The sequence below is a fragment of the Nerophis lumbriciformis genome, linkage group LG04 (assembly GCF_033978685.3).
Source record: "Nerophis lumbriciformis linkage group LG04, RoL_Nlum_v2.1, whole genome shotgun sequence".
In the NCBI taxonomy this organism is placed as follows: domain Eukaryota; kingdom Metazoa; phylum Chordata; class Actinopteri; order Syngnathiformes; family Syngnathidae; genus Nerophis; species Nerophis lumbriciformis.
This window is the reverse complement of record NC_084551.2, coordinates 59,462,548-59,476,503: the sequence shown is the minus strand read 5'-3', so window position 1 is coordinate 59,476,503 and position 13,956 is coordinate 59,462,548. Positions and strand designations below refer to the sequence as shown.

The 13,956-nt window shown below is 40.5% G+C and overlaps 1 protein-coding gene across 1 annotated transcript in view; it reads left to right on the top strand.

Moving 5' to 3' along the window:
* The first annotated feature begins 919 nt into the window (after nt 1-919).
* Nucleotides 920-13,956, top strand: part of fhl3a (four and a half LIM domains 3a) — a 117,554-nt gene continuing 104,517 nt past the window's right edge. The window contains exon 1 of the mRNA XM_061958667.2: nt 920-1,102. The gene's annotated coding sequence lies outside the window, so the exon portion shown is untranslated. The remainder of the gene's footprint in view (nt 1,103-13,956) is intronic.

Here is a 13,956-nt window from a genome sequence, read left to right as displayed (position 1 = left end):
TCCAGGGTGTACCCCGCCTTCCGCCCGATTGTAGCTGAGATAGGCTCCAGCGCCCCCCGCGACCCCAAAGGGAATAAGCGGTAGAAAATGGATGGATGGATATATATATTTATATACCGTCTTTCCATTCACAGTAATGCACCGTTAAGAACAACAACCGACGATTTTACAGTCAAAAACGGGCAGCTCAGTCAACAGAATTGTAATCATTTTTATTTGTTAATCATTTTTAATCGTTTTAATAATATTATATATATAATATATGTATAAATATAAATATATAAATAAAAATAAAAAATAAAAAATAAAAATAATAATAATAACTACTGTACTGTTTTCCATGAACAATATAATGTTGTAAAAAAACAATGTCAATTTATCACAACAATTCTGGCAACTAAGCTGCCCGCTTTTTCTGTCAAAAAAACAAAACCCCAAAAACAGTGGTACTGTTTTTCCGTTTACCATAAAATGTTGTAAAAAAACAACAACAATAACATTATATTTTACAGTAAAATTTTGTAAACGTAAATTTTTTACTGTGAAATGGAGAGTCTACTTAAAACAATTTGTATAACTAATAATGAAATCCAGAGGCAAATTAATACATTATTCACTGTTACAAGCGGCCCGCTGATGGCAGACATAACTGCCCTGTGGCCCTCAATGGAAACCAGTTTGACATCCCTGATCTATTGTTTGCTTTATATGAAGTTCAATTAAAGCTCATTTAGGGAAACAAGCTGGCTGGGAGTTCACCCTGCACACACCCAGGCTGCTGCAGAGATGCAAGGAAGGGAGACATTCCTTATATGGAAGTGGGCGGGGGGTTGACAAAGGGGGCGGGGCTTGTGACTCACTAGCGACTTCCTCAGTAGTAAAGACTAAAAAAAAAAAAAAAAGTAGCCGGCAAGCTGCACAACTTTGTAGACCACAGTCTCACAGTCTCACAGTCCCCCAGTCCCTCAGTCCCAGGAAAGTTTTGTGTGTGCTGCAGGCTGGCAACGCTGCCGACTCACCGGAGCAGCCTTCATTCACTCACCCGCCCCACAGCGCTCGACTCCCGGCTGACTGACACCCAGGCTGCCCGCTGCCAATCCTGGTAGGAAACATAAAATTGTATTGATTTATTTTTTTAATTTTAAACAATCCTGTTGTTAAATGCACACATGGACGTACTGTGTATTTATATGCCTTATGAACTCCATTCAAACTTGACATTGACTTAGAAACAACAACAGTGTCCGCACGCTGCTCCTTATTACGTCATAATAAGTGCAATAAGTTTTTTTTTTTTTTTACTGTATTTGTCACTTTTATCATCGTTTGGGCATGATTGCACACTTAAGGTTTTTTTTTCAGTTGATATTTTGATCAGAACACAGAAATTACATGTTTTAACGCCACAAAAAAACATGCATTTTCACATAATAAAACAACAAAGTGGGATTATGTGGAAAAAAACAAAACTAAGATATTGAATTACACTAAAATTCCCCCAAAATACATTTCGTATCCAAAACAGTTATTTTCTTATTGTACATTCAAAAAAATAATAATTTAATGTATATGCCAGTGTTAGCGTGATGCTAAAAACATTAGCATACCACAGTGCTTCTCCATTATTTTCTGCTACACCCCCCCTGCGCTGTCTATAAAATTGCTGTACGTACACCTCTGCATAACATTTAGGCATGATTGCACACTTATTAAGAGCATTTTTTCAGTTGACATTATATTTTGATCAGAATCACATAATAAAACAACAAAGTGGGATTATGTGGGGAAAAACATCCATCCGTCCATCCATTTTCTACCGCTTATTCCCTTAGGGGTCGCTGCATTCGGGCGGAAGGTGGTGCACACCCTGGACAAGTCGCCACCTCATCGCAGGGCTGGGAAAAAACAAAACTAAGATATTGAATTACACAAAAATTCCCCAAAAATAAATGTTGTATCCAAAACAGTTATTTTCTTATTGTATATATAAAAAATAATAATTGAATGTATGGCTATATACCAGTGTTAGCGCGATGCTAAAAACATTAGCCTACCACAGTGCTTCTTCATTATTTTCTGCTACGCCCTCCCAAGAAAAAAACATTTTGCCCCCCCACGCTCCGCTGCGCTGTCTATAAAATTGTTATAAGTACACCTCTGCATAACATTTAGGCATGATTGCACACTTAAGGGTATTTTTTTCAGTTGATATTTTGATCAGAACACATAAAATACATGTTTTAACGCCATAAAAACATACATTTTCACATAATAAAACAACAAACTGGGATTATGTGGAAAAAACCCAAAACTAAGATATTGAATTACACTAAAACTCCCCCAAAATACATTTTATATCCAAAACAGTTATTTTCATATTGTAAATTAAAAAAAAATTGTTTTTAATGTATATGCCAGTGTTAGCGTGATGCTAAAAACATTAGCATACCACAGTGCTTCTCCATTATTTTCTGCTACGCCCCCCCAAGAAAAAAACATTTTGCCCCCCCACGCTCCGCTGCGCTGTCTATAAAATTGTTATAAGTACACCTCTGCATAACATTTAGGCATGATTTTACACTTATTAAGAGCATTTTTTCAGTTGACATTATATTTTCATCAGAACACAAAAATGACATGTTTTAACGCCACAAAAAAACATACATTTTCACATAATAAAACAAAGTGGGATTATGTGGGGGAAAAAACAAAACTAAGCTATTAAATTACACAAAAAATCCCCAAAAATAAATTTTCGATACAAAACAGTTATTTTCTTATTGTAAATAAAAACATTTTTAATTTAATGTATGGCTATATGCCAGTGTTAGCGTGATGCTAAAAACATTAGCCTACCACAGTGCTTCTCAAGTATTTTCTGCTACGCCCCCCCAAGAAAAAAACATTTTGCCCCCCCACGCTCCGCTGCTTTGTCTATACAATTGTTATAAGTACACCTCTGCATAACATTTAGGCATGATTGCACACTTAAGGGTATTTTTTCAGTTGATATTTTGATCAGAACAGAAAAATTACATGTTTTAACGCCACAAAAAACATACATTTTCACATAATAAAACAACAAAGTGGGATTATGTGGAAAAAAAACAAAACTAAGATATTGAATTACACTAAAACTCCCCCAAAATACATTTTATATCCAAAACAGTTATTTTCTTATTGTAGTTTTGTTTTTTAATTTAATGTATGGCTATAGGCCAGTGTTAGCGTGATGCTAAAAATATTAGCCTACCACAGTGCTTTCCATTATTTTCTGCTACGCCCCACCAATAAAAAAACATTTTGCCCCCCCCCACGCTCCGCTGCTTTGTCTATACAATTGTTATAAGTACACTTCTGCATAACATTTAGGCTTGATTTCACACTTATTAAGAGCATTTTTTCAGTTGACATTATATTTTCGTCAGAACACAAAAATGACATGTTTTAACGCCACAAAAAACATACATTTTCACATAATAAAACAACAAACTGGGATTATGTGGAAAATATTAAACTAAGGTATTGAATTACACAAAAATTCCCCAAAAATACATTTTATATCCAAAAATGTTCTTATTTTAAATAAAACATTTTTTAATTTAATGTATGGCTATATGCCAGTGTTGCTAAAAACATTAGCCTACCACAGTGCTTCTCCATTATTTTCTGCTATGCCCCACCAAGAAAAAAACATTTTACACCCTCCCACGCTTTGCTGTGCTGTCTATAAAATTGTTATAAGTACACCTCTGCATAACATTTAGGCATGATTGCACACTTATTAAGAGCATTTTTTCAGTTGACATTATATTTTGATCAGAACACAGAAATTACATGTTTTAACGCCACAAAAAAACATAAATTTTCACATAATAAAACAACAAACTGGGATTGTGTGAAAAAAACTAAACTAAGGTATGGAATTACACTAAAACTCCCCAACAATACATTTTATATGCAAAACAGTTATTTTCTTATTGTAAATAAACATAACACATATTTAAAGTATGGCTGTATGCCAGTGTTAGCGTGATGCTAAAAACATTAGCCTACCACAGTGCTTCTCCATTATTTTCTGCTACACCCCCCAATATATAAAATTGTTATAAGTACACCTCTGCGTCATATTGTATCCTTAACATTAAAGACAAAAAAAGAAGAACATATAGATCAACTTACAACAAAAATAGCTTTATTAACATTGTTTTTAATCTGTAACAGGAAATATTTAAAGTGCATCAATTTGCCTGTAATTTAAAAAAAAAAGTATCTTTGTTAAAACTGACTTGAACCATTTAATAATCATTCAAATTGATCTGCAACATTAACTCAGGAGCACAATATATGTAAGACTTTAACCTACAAAACAAAAATAAATAATGGATTAAGGGACAAGCGGTAGAAAATGGATGGATGGATTAATGGCTACAATGAGCAAATATTGTAGTGCACAGTTTTTTAAAGTGGGGTTTAAGTATGATACTGCATGATACGGTACCTTCAAAGTAAGACATTTGTAATATTAGTACAAAAATAACATATTTGTGTGATAGCTGATACCTGTGATAGCTTAGCACAAGTAACTCAAAGCCGTTGCTTTATTAATGCTTGGATTTACTAACATAATTCTTACAAAAATTCATTGAAACGTTTCAAATCCACTGCTAGCTGCTAGTGTAATGCTTAGAACAGTACCTTCAAAGTAAGACATTTGTATTATTAGTACAAAATTAATATATTTGTGTGCGGCTAGCTACCGGTGATAGCTTAGTGCTAGCAACATTAGCTTACAAGCACAATTAATTCAAAGCCGTTGATACTTAGATTTACTAGCATCATTCTTACAAAAATTCATTAAAACGTTTCAAATCCACTGCCAGCTGCTAGTTTAGTACTTTAACTTTGGCTTACCAGTGGATGTTTTGATTGAAGAAGCAGAAGCGAAGCTACGACATTAGCATGGCGCTAACAACATGAGCCTACCAACAGTTGTTTGATAGCTACTACAGGTAGCGTAAACCATTGATTACTCAAAATTCAGGTCAGCAACATTCCTTTTTTAACATGTTTATGGAGAGTAGTTTAAATTGTCGTGAACTTGGTCATGTTGTCAACATATTTTAGGGCCTTTGAGTCGCTGTGCTACTTTTTAACCGCTTGGACGGAAACTGTTTGTCCTGTTGGGATCCCTCAGCAAAAAGCTGCTAGTGTAATGCTTAGAACAGTACCTTCAAAGTAAGACATTTGTATTATTAGTACAAAATTAATATATTTGTGTGCGGCTAGCTACCGGTGATAGCTTAGTGCTAGCAACATTAGCTTACAAGCACAATTAATTCAAAGCCGTTGATACTTAGATTTACTAGCATCATTCTTACAAAAATTCATTAAAACGTTTCAAATCCACTGCCAGCTGCTAGTTTAGTACTTTAACTTTAGCTTACCAGTAGATGTTTTGATTGAAGAAACAGAAGCAAAGCTATGAAATTAGCATGGTGCTAACAACATGAGCCTACTAACAGTTGTTTGATAGCTACTACAGGTAGCGTAAACTATCAATGACTCAAAATTCAGGTCAACAACATTCCTTTTTTAACATGTTTATGGAGAGTAGTTGAAATTGTTGTGAACTTGGTCATGTTGTCAACATATTTTAGGGCCTTTGAGTCGCTGCGTTGCTTTTTAACTGCTTGGCGGCTCTTTGGACGGAAACTGTTTGCAGAAAGCTGCCAAGAGGCTGTCACCTTGTGCCCCGTTTTAGCATCTTGGAAAGTGTCCTGTGTGAAGCCTACGGACTGCATAATGTGTTTGTTTGCCTTCCTCCTCCTCGTCCTCTCGTTACTGGTTTTTCAGAGATCCCTCTCTGTATTTGCCAAGGGTCAGCCTCCGCGTGGTAGCTGGAGGCCAGCCATCAACTGAAGAACGTGGTGTGGCCGGGATCGGGGTTTTTAAAAAAAAAAATCGGCCCAGACAGAATAGGCGGTCAAGTGGACGTTCTTGTCCTGCAGAGACAAAAATGTAATCCCTTCAATGACTGAAATGTCATGAATGAACGATAACATTACATAAGGCTTCTGTTATAGCTGAAGGAACAACAAAGTGTGTGTTTTGAGCTAGCCAGAGCCAGTCAAAGATCCTCCAAATGACAGGAGTGTTCTGCTGTTTTCAAGCACCTACTGCAAAAGCTACAATCAGCTACAATCGGGCGGGAGGCGGGGTACACCGTGGACAAGTCGCCACTCATGCATAAAGACCTAGCCAAGGAAAATTATTTGCATATCATTGTATTCCGGGAAGGCTGAGGAGTGTGATCTCTATTCGGGTGTACTGGAGAGGAGGCTACGCCGGATAGTCGAACCTCGGATTCAGGAGGAACAGTGTGGTTTTCTTCCTGGTCGTGGAACTGTGGACCAGCTCTATACTCTCGGCAGGGTCCTTGAGGGTGCATGGGAGTTTGCCCAACCAGTCTACATGTGTTTTGTGGAGTCCTGTGGGGAGTGCTCAGGGAGTATGGGGTATCGGACTGTCTGATTGTGGCAGTCCGCTCCCTGTATGATCAGTGCCAGAGCTTGGTCCGCATTGCCGGCAGTAAGTCGGACACGTTTCTAGTGAGGGTTGGACTCCGCCAAGGCTGCCCTTTGTCACCGATTCTGTTCATAACTTTTATGGACAGAATTTCTAGGCGCAGTCAAGGCGTTGAGGGGATCTGGTTTGGTGGCTGCAGGATTAGGTCTCTGCTTTTTGCAGATGATGTGGTCCTGATGGCTTCATCTGGCCAGGATCTTCAGCTCTCGCTGGATCGGTTCGCAGCCGAGTGTGAAGCGACTGGGATGAGAATCAGCACCTCCAAGTCCGAGTCCATGGTTCTCACCCGGAAAAGAGTGGAGTGCCATCTCCGGGTTGGGGAGGAGATCTTGCCCCAAGTGGAGGAGTTCAAGTACCTTGGAGTCTTGTTCACGAGTGAGGGAAGAGTGGATCGTGAGATCGACAGGCGGATCGGTGCGGCGTCTTCAGTAATGCGGACGCTGTATCGATCCGTTGTGGTGAAGAAGGAGCTGAGCCGGAAAGCAAAGCTCTCAATTTACCGGTCGATCTACGTTCCCATCCTCACCTATGGTCATGAGCTTTGGGTTTTGACCGAAAGGACAAGATCATGGGTACAAGCGGCCGAAATGAGTTTCCTCCGCCAGGTGGCGGGGCTCTCCCTTAGAGATAGGGTGAGAAGCTCTGCCATCCGGGGGGAGCTCAAAGTAAAGCCGCTGCTCCTCCACATCGAGAGGAGCCAGATGAGGTGCTTCGTCGGGGTCCCACGAGAAGAGCTGGACGAAGTGGCTGGGGAGAGGGAAGTCTGGGCTTCCCTGCTTAGGCTGCTGCCCCCGCGACCCGACCTCGGATAAGCGGAAGAAGATGGATGGATGGATGGATCATTGTATTCTGTTTTTATTTACCATTTACACAACGTGCCAACTTCACTGGTTTTGGGGTTTGTAAGTTTTGCACTGAAGTCCCAGGCCGGCCTGATGCCACTCACAGGTCCACCTGACGTACGGTCGTCTGAAGAATCCCGTATTTTGATGCGGATTCTTTCCCTTCTTGTCCTAAGTTGTGTGCGGGGGCGCGTGTCTGCATTCCCTAAAAGACGGGGGAAGTGACCTCAGGCTTCCTGTGTGGGTGAGGATGTCCAGGTGTTGCTGCGAGAGGCGCAGGACTTCCCTCGTGGAACTTGGTAACATGATCCTACCAGCATGTGGGAGGTCAAACACCCCAAACTCTTGCACGGTGTTGCCTTAAAGCAGCATTCGAGGTATTGTGCAGGCAGCCTACAGAGTCACTGACTGTGTTGTAATGACACTCCTCATAGGACATAATCACAGGCCTGCACCTAGCACTTATCCGCTAACTTGAAAAGAGACGCTGTTTTGGCTGGGAAATGACGAATTATAGAAACCGTAGGATATATTGTAATTACAGAAACTTGTTTAATTTGATGTTTATTTAAAGAGGCCCTCTTGCGCAAAAACAACTTTTCTTACCAATTTGTATTTAGGATCTGCGCAAGTCCCGAAAATCTGAAATCAAACCGTGGAGGCATCACAGTGAAGTGAAGTGAATTATATTTATATAGCGCTTTTCTCTAGTGACTCAAAGCACTTTTACATACTGAACATACACATCTCGTCCGTGCATCGGCTGGGGACGTCTCTGCGCTGCTGACCTGTATCTGCTCGAGATGGTCTCCTGCTGGCCCCACTATGGACTGGACTCTCACTATTATGTTAGATCCACTATGGACTGGAATCTCACTATTATGTTAGATCCACTCTGGACTGGACTCTCAGTATTATGTTAGATCCACTATGGACTGGACTCTCACTATTATGTTAGATCCACTATGGACTGGACTCTCACTATTATGTTAGATCCACTATGGACTGAACTCTCACTATTATGTTAGATCCACTATGGACTGGACTCTCAGTATTATGTTAGATCCACTATGGACTGGACTCTCACTATTATGTTAGATCCACTATGGACTGGACTCTCACTATTATGTTAGATCCACTATGGACTGGACTCTCACTATTATGTTAGATCCACTATGGACTGGACTCTCACTATTATGTTAGATCCACTATGGACTGGACTCTCACACTATTATGTTAGATCCACTATGGACTGGACTCTCACTATTATGTTACATCCACTATGGACTGGACTCTCACAATATTATGCTAGATCCACTCGACGTCCATTGCACAAGTCGCCCTGGGATTTAGGGCTATATAAGTAAACATTGATTGATTGATTGATTGATTGATTCTAAATCATGACCTAGGGTGGAGACCTCTTACAACCCTCTGCTTGCCCCCAATAAACTGCAATTCTGACAGACTGGACACTCACAAGATCATGAATGGCGCCATTGTGGTTTGTGCAGCCCTTTGAGACACCTGTGATTAAGGGCTATAGAAATAAATGTTGATTGATTGATTGATTGATTGATTGATTGATCCTAAAAACAGCAGCACAATACTGTTGAATAGATGATTCATGAGTAGAAGTTGATGTTTAAAATCCTTGACTAGCGTTTTTAGAAAAGTTCATATGGAGAATCTTTAGCTAATGTTTTTGCGGTGGGTCTCCCAGAACTATTTAGCTGAGTAGACGTGATCTAATGTTTTTGCAGGAGGTAATTAAAAACAGCACAGTGGTCCTGTCATATAAAGAGATCTTTGACTGGCGTTTTTTTAAGGCACCAGGTCTCCCAAAAGTATTGAGCTGAATAGCCATGATCTAGTTTCATCACGCCAAGCTGCGATTCCAACAGTGTTTACTGTCAGTGACAGGAATGCTCCCGCTCACTCAGAAATGAACCCGCCAAGAAGATAACGCATTCTGCAACAAGTGGCAGTGGAACAAGTCACGGCCTTTTGGTTCCTGCCCGGGCGGCAGTTGCACAATGCGGAATTCTGATGAAAAACCACAGTTGCGCGTTCATTGGACGTTGTCATGACTGCACAGTCTCTGCTGCGGCGTGAGGCCAACGCTAATAAATGTTGCAATCAACACTCATACAGTTGGCAAAGACGGACAAACGAGATGCCGTAAAGGTGCCAAAGCTGAAGAGTAGGGTCTCGCTCGCCCACTGTCTTTGTTGTTGTAAGGCACAGGTGTCAAACTCAAGGTCCGGGGGGCCACATCATTTTATATGGCCCTCGAAAGCCTGGAAATAATATCAATAAAGTACTGTAACTTTTCTTACTAAATGTATTCTTTCTTCCTATTTTGGGAGAAAAAAAATACATGTACTCCATGTAATCGCACATTACGTAAACTTAACCCTTGTGTAACGTTCATATTGTTGTTACTCAGCCAGCGTTTGTGGGTCTGATGGACCCGTTCCATTTTGTGGCTTTTAATGCCTCACAATCAAAAACTTTTATGTTAAAGGCCTACTGAAACCCATTACTACTGACCACGCAGTCTGATAGTTTATATATCAATGATGAAATCTTAACATTGCAACACATGCCAATACGGCCGGGTTAGCTTACAGCGTGACGTCACGGATTGTAGAGGACATTTTGGGACAGCATGGTGGCCAGCTATTAAGTCGTCTGTTTTCATCGCAAAATTCCACAGTATTCTGGACATCTGTGTTGGTGAATCTTTTGCAATTTGTTCAATGAACAATGGAGACAGCAAAGAAGAAATCTGTAGGTGGGAAGCGGTGTATTGCGGCAGGTGTTGTGCCGGATAACGCACCCCCGCCGTAGAATGCACCTCCTGACTGCTGTGCCGGATAACACAGCCGGTGTTTCATTGTTTACATTCCCGAAAGATGACAGTCAAGCTTTACCATTGGCCTGTGGAGAACTGGGACCACAGAGACTCTTACCAGGAGGACTATGAGTTGGATACGCAGACGCGGTACCGTGAGTACGCATGCAGCTGCGGCTTCCAAACATTTGATCGCTTGCCCGTACGTAACTTTGGGGACTTTGGGGAAATATATGTGCTGTATGAACTTTGGGGAGGTGAACGGTACTTTGGGCTGTGGGATTGAGTGTGTTGTGCAGGTGTTTGAGTTGTATTGGCGGGTTATATGGACGGGAGGGAGGAGGTGTTTGTTATGCGGGATTAATTTGTGGCATATTAAATATAAACCTGGTTGTGTTGTGGCTAATAGAGTATATATATGTCTTGTGTTTATTTACTGTTTTAGTCATTCCCAGCTGAATATCAGGTCCCACCCGCCTCTCACAGCATCTTCCCTATCTGAGTCGCTCCCACTGCCCTCTAGTCCTTCACTCTCACTTTCCTCCTCCAGGAATCTTTCATCCTCGCTCAAATTAATGGGGAAATCGTCGCTTTCTCGGTCCGAATCGCTCTCGCTACTGGTGGCCATGATTGTAAACAATGTGCAAATGTGAGGAGCTCCACAACCTGTGACGTCACGCTACTTCCGGGACAGGCAAGGCTTTTTTATCAGCGACCAAAAGTTGCGAACTTTATCGTCGATGTTCTCTACTAAATCCTTTCAGCAAAAATATGGCAATATCGCGAAATGATCAAGTATGACACATAGAATGGACCTGCTATCCCCGTTTGAATAAGAAAATCGTATTTCAGTAGGCCTTTAAAACACTGAACAGATGTTTACCTTATCCCAATAAACATCTGTTCAGTATTTTAACATAAAAGTGTTTGTGTCACGGCGGGGTCTTTGCAGCTTACTGCGAGGTTTTGTTCTCCCGGGATGCAAACGGACTATTCCGGACAAGGCTTGCAGGTAGGAACATATTTATTAATCTTCTCAAAACTCAAAGTACTACAAAAAACCCGGAAAAAAAGGCAAAGGCACAACGCGCTGATCGCATTTGGAGCTAAACTAACACTTAGCATAAACTATAAGAAGGAAAACTTACTAGCTGTGGCATGAACAAACAAAAACGTACGTATACAAGGCATGAAGCGAACACTTGGCATAAACTTGGAATCAGACATGAACCGAACAATGACGCCAGGCCGACTGACTGGCAAAGGCAGGCTTAAATAGTGTCAGGTGAGCGGCAGGTGAAAATCATACGCAACCATGGCAACCAAAACAAACAAGAGTGCACAAAAAACAGGAACTATGGAGTTAAACTAACAAAACATAATGAAAACATGACCACGGATCATGACAGTTTGATTGTAAGGCATTAAAAGCCACAAAATGCAACGGGTCCATCAGACCCACAAACGCTGGCTGAGTAACAACAATATGAACGTTGCACAGAACATTTCTCTGCCAGTTTCTGTATCCCACAGGGATTCTTCTTTTGTGTTTCTGCACCTGCAACATTGTTTGTCAACACTGTCTGCTCTCATTTTCTCACACATTTGACCCTCTGATGTTCTGTGTACCTACACTCTGTCCTCCTCCTGTCTAGGCCTGCTCTGTGTGTGTGTGTGTGTGTGTATGTGTGTGTGTGTGTGTGTGTGTGTGTGTGTGTGTGTGTGTGTGTGTGTGTGTGTGTGTGTGTGTGTGTGTGTGGTACACAGAACATCAATTTCCAGACTTCTATTAGCCCCAAGTCCAGTGGACCCGGACATCTTATATGTATGGTGTGTGTGGTCATTAAATATGTATTCTGATATATGTTCTTCACAGGAAATGAGCCAAAGTTAGTGAGTCTCAGTTTGAAAAATGTATTAATTGTATAATTTTTCTTTTAATAAAAAATGAAAGACATGCACCTGGGGACAGGTTGATTGGCAACACTAAATCTCCCGTCCAAAGGCAAAACCCAGTAACTCAATTTTGGTCAAAACTGAGCTGATAATAATTTAATTACTAGGTGATATGCTTTACATTAGTGTATGCGATATTGTAATTTGTTCCGTAAGTAAGCTGTTACGCGCATGGCAGGACCTAGCAACTACCACATAACTGCGTAGATACAACAGAAAAACCGTTTGTTTTATCAAAATCAGCTAGAAGTGAGTTACTAGGTTCTGCTTTTGGACGGGAGAAATGGTCCCTAGTGTGTGAATGTGAATGTGAATGTTGTCTGTCTATCTGTGTTGGCCCTGCGATGAGGTGGCGACTTGTCCAGGGTGTACCCCGCCTTCCGCCCGAATGCAGCTGATATAGGCTCCAGCACCCCCCGCGACCCCAAAAGGGACAAGCGGTAGGAAATGGATGGAAAACGGGTCCCACATACCCGAACACCACTAATTATACAAAAATATATGATCAAACATTCAAACCATTTTTTAAATAGAAATAAATACTAATAATCTGTCAAATTGTGCAATGTAAAAGTAGCAATAGATTCAATGGTAAAATTGTGAAATTTATTGTGGTTTTTACGGCACTTTTCTCTCAATGAAAAAAAAAACCAGTACTTTTTTTTACTGTAATAAACTGTGGTGCCGTTTTGGCATTTACAGTAATACACTGAAAAATCTACACTTGCTGATTTGTGGTAAAACAAAAAACAAAAACAACTGGCAGCTCAGGTGCCACAATTTTACTGTAAAATGTCTTTTTTTTTATTTATAGTAAAAAAAAAAGAAGTAAATTTTACAGTAAAATTGCAGCTCAGGTGCTAAAATGTAACTGTAAAATTGCTTTTTTTAAATTTATAGTAAAAAAAAAAAAAAGTAAATTTTACAGTAAAATTGTGGCAACTGAGCTGCCTTTTTTTAACCATAAAAACAGCAGTACTGTTTTTCCATTTACAGTAAAATACACTACATTTTCAGGTGAAATTATTGCAACATACCGTATTTTTTTTCCCATCCATCCATCCATCCATTTTCTACTGCTTGTCCCTTTTGGGCTCGCGGGAGGGGGGGCTATCTCAGCTAAAATCTACTAATAAAATGCATTAAAAAAATAGTATAATAGTATTCACTGTTAGAAGCGGCCCTCTGGGGCCAAACATAACTGCCATGTGGCCCTCAGTGAAAATGAGTTTGACATCCCTGTTGTAAGATGACATTCGGGCCTCCGGGCGTTGTTTTTGCTGCTGAGGGCTGCTTGCCACATGTTATCCCATTATTGCCTAATTAAGCAAGCGGGCAAGAACATCCAACAAAAGGAGCGATGATGGCAACCTACGCACGGATAAACAACTCTCAGAGTTACGTGGGCGAGGCGGCCGCCTGCCATGAAATGACTGGGGTCTTACTCATACAATAATGTTAGCTTTTAAAAAGAGAAGACTCCATGAAAAATGAAAGTCCATAAAATGGTCATCCAGAGTAACAACATCAGCAGCAGGGGGTTGCTTTCTTTTACTGATTTATGAAGATGTGCTGTTGCAATGTCATGCGTGATGCCATGCATGCACGTCTTCTAGCAGGGATTTGGGGCGTGAATAGCGCTACTTTACCTCATTTATGCAAGGAATTTACCAAACGCAGCAGTATTTTCCTCCATCAGCAATAAGATGTGCG